The sequence below is a fragment of the Rhea americana genome, unplaced genomic scaffold (assembly GCF_003343005.1).
Source record: "Rhea americana isolate MKP2758 unplaced genomic scaffold, rheAme1 scaffold_173, whole genome shotgun sequence".
Classification (NCBI taxonomy): domain Eukaryota; kingdom Metazoa; phylum Chordata; class Aves; order Rheiformes; family Rheidae; genus Rhea; species Rhea americana.
In genome coordinates, this window is record NW_028185850.1 from 590101 (window position 1) to 596247 (window position 6147).

A 6147-nucleotide genomic window follows, 5' to 3' on the forward strand; every position below is an offset into this window, starting at 1 on the left:
AGAGACATCAGAACAACTCATGAAGACAGATCAGAAATAAAGAAGCTTATACCTAGAATTCCCCCTGACCACTGTGTCCTGCAGAGATATTCCTGTCTTCCAGCCAAATTTCCACTCTTTCTCAGTGGCAGCCAACAGTCCCTGGTCCCCTCTCTTCGTTGGGAAGGTCTTTTATCATCTTATAAGTCTATCTTTCTGTTCCCTGCTCCTCACTGCAATCTCTCATGGATTGATTCAGCTGCCCGCAGGGTTTTAATTTTCTTTAGCATCACCCATCCTACTCACTGTAAGTTCTGCTCAGAGCGAGGGGCTTAAATAATACGAAGGCCTCAGACATATAACCTGCTGAAGGCAGTTTTCCCATCTGCTGAATCTATTCTCAGTATAAAAGTAGTATTTGAAGTTGCAAAATAGTCTAGTTTCACATTAGCATCAATCTCAACACARAGTTCCCTAAGAAACTGTTAATTCCAAACTGTGTATTATGGTGATGAACACTAGCCTTTTTCCTGACAAGTGATTTTTCCAAATTTGTCTCAATCTATAGAACACAATTCCCCAAAGAAACATTAGCTTTCAAGATTGAGAAGAATAAGAGAAAAGTACAAAGCAGGATGGGCTAAACTCCAATAAAATCATGCAGGAAGCATGGGTTTTATGATACATTAATTATGATGTTATAATTTCCGTAACTGAATTTGCCAAGAAACCTGATAAAGGAGCTGAAATGTGATTTGAACATGTGACTATAGAATGCATTGAGTGCATTGTTTTTATAATGTCACTGCAAGGGAATAGTCTAGATTAAATGGCCAAGTTATGGACACAAGAGTTGTCCAACATGTTTCATATTATGATCACTCTTCATTCAAAAAAATTCAGATACAGTTTTTTTTTTCCTCTCCAACCAGAGGCTACTAAGTAGCTATCAATAGAATTTCAGCAATGAAAAAGCATATTCAGATCTACTTTCTTATAAAAACTAATTGTCATGATCAAGCCTTAATCCAAAAAAAGAGGTGATAGAACTGGAGTAAAATATTTGTACTTAGTGTTTTGGTGTTGACAGCCCAGATCTTCGCAGTGTAATACAGCCACTGGTGAATTACACTTGCAGGACACCCCTAACTGAGCATCAGTTGTCATGCAATGACATTAGATATTCCAAGTGACATGTAGCTAGCACAGTCATTCACATTCATCCATTGGCATGTTTTAAGAATTATAGACCTGAGCTAACATTTACAAGAGTTTTTTTCTTTGAATTCCGTGTACTTTAGAAAAGACTCTACACAAATTAGTGTTTTTTCTTAGAAGCAGTGAACAAATACATGATCTGATACTGGAAAATTACCTCTGACTGGTATGAAAAGCATTTTTTTTGGCTATCTCAGTGAAATCAATAGCCATAACTTATCTTTATAAAATTATTTTTTGCAAGATTAAGTGCCATATTGTTAGATATTGACAGTAATTTTCATACTATTGCAATGAAAAATGAGAAATGAAAATATAATTTATATTAAATGCCATACACTGATTTTCCTAATCAAATACCACTGGATTTACTTTGACATTCTCCCCAGATTCATATTTCTGCAAAAATTGACAAGATTTTATATGATTTCTAGATTCTCTTCCAGAGACAAAACACATTTTTTTTCGGCAGCACTGATTTCTAGCTGCTCATAGTATGTTTTAACCCTTCTCTTTTGCATAGTTTTCTTTTCTTCTTCCTCTTCTTTTCCCTGTACTCCAAATTATTTAATTCAGGTGTAACAGGTATCATGCAGAAATAGTTTTGGGAGGCCTTATGTTAGTTTCTTGGCAAAATCATTCCTTTGGCAACTTCCTAACTTCTCAATGCCCTTCAGAGAAAACAGGTGATTATTAGAATCGTAAAACATCATAAATTTCTTGCCACACATAGACTATAGTTCTTGTCATTCCTTATTACGAGGTACCAGAAAGACCCAGTAAGCTGCTCTGATGTAACTAGCCTGTGTCTCTCAGGCCAGTTAACACTGCTGTKGTATTTGGCTTATCAAGCTGCCATATATGTCACTTTAAAAAGGGTTTAGAGTGGTGGATAGGGATCAGAAGCCTGTTATATGTTTTTAGCAGCCTGAATACCTCCTGGTTTACATCCATTCGAAATAGGCTTTGCATACCATCTCAGGGATCGTTAATCAGAGCGTCCATTAAAAATGCTTTATTAACCTGTCATGTCATAACCTAGTCATTTTATTACCCACTATAATCGGGTATCCTAAGGCACTGGTGGTTTCAGAAGGATTCTTCCTTCCTTAATATTCCAGTAGCAGCTACATTAGACCCTCCAGTGCAGCCCTGAGCAGTAATTTCTTGTGTTCTTTTATACGTTACACTGAAGTAGTCAGCTGCTGAGAGAGTCTTGAAAACATGTCTTACTGAGCAGCTTAAAATCCAGCCTCTGCTTTTCYTTGCGTCAGTAAGGCCGTTCAGTCGCAGCTGGTACAGCGGAGCGCAGTCTCATCTCGGTCTGCACCCATCGCAGGCTTTTGGCATAACGGGATCAACTCTGCTGCTTACAGACCGTTTCCTCAATGTCTAAGCCTGCAGAGATGAGTTCAGGATGAGACTGAAATACTACAATGAAATAAGGTTTCTTCATGTCAGCATAACTCAATAGCTCTGTGGGTCCTGCTCGCTGTAATTTTATGCTCAGTTTACATAGCCTCTCTGACGTCTTAAAACTGGCTTTTACAGCATTATTTCTGCTATGCTACCCTGAGTTGGGAAAAAATACTTTTCTGGTACAAGACCTGTATTGATTTTAATTTAGTGTTCTCCGTCATGTAGTGAAATTTATGAAAGATGATGTGGGAAAGACAACTGAAAATGAGGGGGGCATATGAACCCTTCTCCCTAGCTTTCAACACTTCTGGAGATTAATGTGAAGACTGCAAATGGTAGGACAGCTAGTGTCTTTCCTAGAAAGTAGGTGTTAAACACCTTGAACRAGATTAGCTGTTCTGCTTTCTTAATGCTGTGCAGTGTGAAGTCCTGGGTCAGGTTAGATATATGAAATGTTGCTGAAAATTCGAGAAGGCTATATCATTAAAATGAACAAAAAATGAAAATCAATTTACACAGTGTTCAGCAGCCTGCTAATGCTCCAGCAATATCTAGACCCACTCTAGCATGCCCATATTCAATCAGTATTAGCAGGTTACACTGTCAGGCCATACTGGAGACATTAGTTTTTGCCATAGACCTGCCTTTTAATTAGTTCCTACTCATAGCAGTAATCATTTGACTGAAAACTCATAGCAGAAACAAGGGAGAATGCAGCACAGACTGAAGTATGGAAATAAAAAGAAATAAATCCACAACTTCTCAGTATCAGAAGAGAAAAGCTCTGCACATTTAAAGGAGGCTTTTCAAGTATCCACTAAACTTATCAATAAAAATAGAACTAGTATTATAGAAATAAGATATTTTGGAAGAACTGCCGACTATGTTATATATCAATGCTACTGGCAAGAAAGGGGGTCTATTCTGCTGCAGGATTTTCAGTGAAGCAGATTTTTTATTTGATCTGACAAAGAAGACATTCTTTTCGTAATGCCTGGAAACAAAGCAAAAAAAGTTTGCTCCTATTTTTTGCTCCTCCTTTTGCCCTTTTTGTCCTGTAAATGCATTAATTGGAGACTTTCGATTCTATATTTACAAGAGCTGGAGAGGGGATATTAGCTCAGATCTTCTACCATGTAGCCCCGAGGTCTGCAATGTTTGAAATGTTCGAGAGGGAGGTTTTGTAATGTCCTGTTTTACTGACAAGTTTATGTCGACTAATCAAAATCATAGGACTAAAGCCAATTTTACTGTATACAGGCACTAACTGCCCAGCTGTAAAATGTTTCCCACTTTTCTTCTCGCTCCTGGTAAATATTTATCCAAAATGGAATATAGGAAAAGATCCACTTGAAATACCCTGCTGGTTTGGGCTAGGGATGCATTGGGCTTGTGTCTCTGCCTACAGAATAGACAGAAAATATATTTCGGATTCAGTGTCCGACATCCTAAATRTGCTCTCACTCCTCTGTTGCTGATTATTAGGGGATGGTCTCCTTCATATCATACTGGGAATTTTCCATTTCTTTTTCCAAGAATGTACTGCACCGGCTGAGTTGACAGATTTCAGTGGGGAGTGCATGGCTGGGAGTACTGAGATGCAGGAGGCTGTGCATTAGACACTTACCTCCTATAGAGAATGAAATTCAGGAACAAACTCTTTCTTTCTTACTTTTTTACTGGTTAGTGGAGCTGCCTTTCCACTGAGCACCCTGCTGCTCTAAGGCACTGCGCTCTCATTTTACACTGCATCAGGACCCTGGAGTGGTAGTCCCAGCTCAAGACCCACAGTGTGTCAAGGACCGAGAAAATCAGGCTCAGGTCAGCGATGCTCAGATTAGACAACTCATTTCTCTTCTTTTCAGGAGGATGTGTTGCCTGTAGATAAACCTATGCAGCTGCATGTGTGATGAGTGCATGCTTACTCCTGAGGTGACCTGGAGGAGGCATGGACAAAAAGTCATCTGCTGAGAGAAAACATATGTGAAGGATACTGCCACAGCCTCCCTTCCCTTAGTTGGCATTAGATGGGCTGTAGCTGTACTGCTGTATCTGGCAGGCAGGGTCACAGAGGGGAGAAACCCTGCAGGGTTCAGCTGCATGTGTGGTGGTTTGAATGCAACAGCAGGGACCATAGAGCAGGAGCTGCTGCACAAATCTCACAGTGCCTGCTTGCTCCATTTATGTACTTTCTGTGGAGCTAATCTGTAGCTTTTAGCTATTTAGGAAAGGGCCAGTTTAGTGTCGATTTATGTCCAGATCAATTTTATTTCACGTGCCTTCCCACACAGGTATAAATGTGTTGAATATCCTGATTTCTCTGTACTAACATTGCATTTTAGTTTTCTCCTCCTTTTTATAGATTTGCCTGCAGGATATACTGCTCTAATCTCCTCAAAGCACTTTGTAAAGATAGTGGAGGCACTTAGGGATAATCTTCATGAGGCCAGTAAATTGGTCACCACTGAAGCACGATAAGACAGAGACCAAGGTGTCTGTAATCTGCAGAGGGAGCCTTTGTCTCCTTTGGAAGTGTGGAGAATTGTGGGCACATGAGACAAACCACAGGAGTTTGTCAAAGACTCAGTCATTTATTGAAGGATGCCACTGGAGGGAATGAGGAGAAAACTGAGAACGGATRAAAGTATTAGCCATTCAGTGTAGTATGTGAAGATCAGAGAAAAAAATCATCAAAAGTGACGCTTGACTGTGGAGAGCAGCTCACTCATTTTTTTTCTCTTCTTGTTATTAAAAGGTTTATTTTTATTATCTCATTATCATTGCAGGATACAAGGCTTGGCAAAAGACTCTCTCATTGAAATGGAAAGTTTTCCTAAAGTTTCTATTATCCTAAACTGCACTTCAGACCTCAGCAGGATTCTGCAGAAAGTTGAATTGAAGAGTCCATGGAGCCAGTTGTATTTATATGAAACCCAAAGACACTTGGAGCTGTAAAAATTCAAGATTCAAAATTAGGATACCAAGGCAAATAATATAATCTGTCCTTTATTGTAACAATACGGAAATAGTCATCAATACTACTTTATTACCATTTGAAGTACCTATGCCTGAAAAGGTCTCAACTAAGTATATACAGTTTTCTGGGACAGCTTATATGAAAATTCTTCTCCACTAGTTGTCACTGTCCCTATATAGTCAAAGGCACAGGGGCTGACATGTGTGTGACAAACACAGACTTGCAAGGCAAGAGTTGTGTCAAATGATATGAAAAAAAAAGATTGTGCTTAAAGGGAACTGATTAACAAGCATCTTCTATCACCTCAGCATTGCCTGTGATGTAATTTGAAAGAGATGGGCATTCCCTTTTTGCCATGAGTGTGACTTTCTGCTAGGTGGAGAATGATACCTAGTACCAAAACACCAACTTCCATCTGCATGTCAAGAAGAGAGAACTTGAGCTGGCTAGATGTGCCTCAGAGTGACCAGGATCAGGCAAAAGTTTTATTAGTAAGTATCTATTGGGAATTATAGTTAAAAAAAAATCCAAATGAGGCAATATACTGGTTTTCT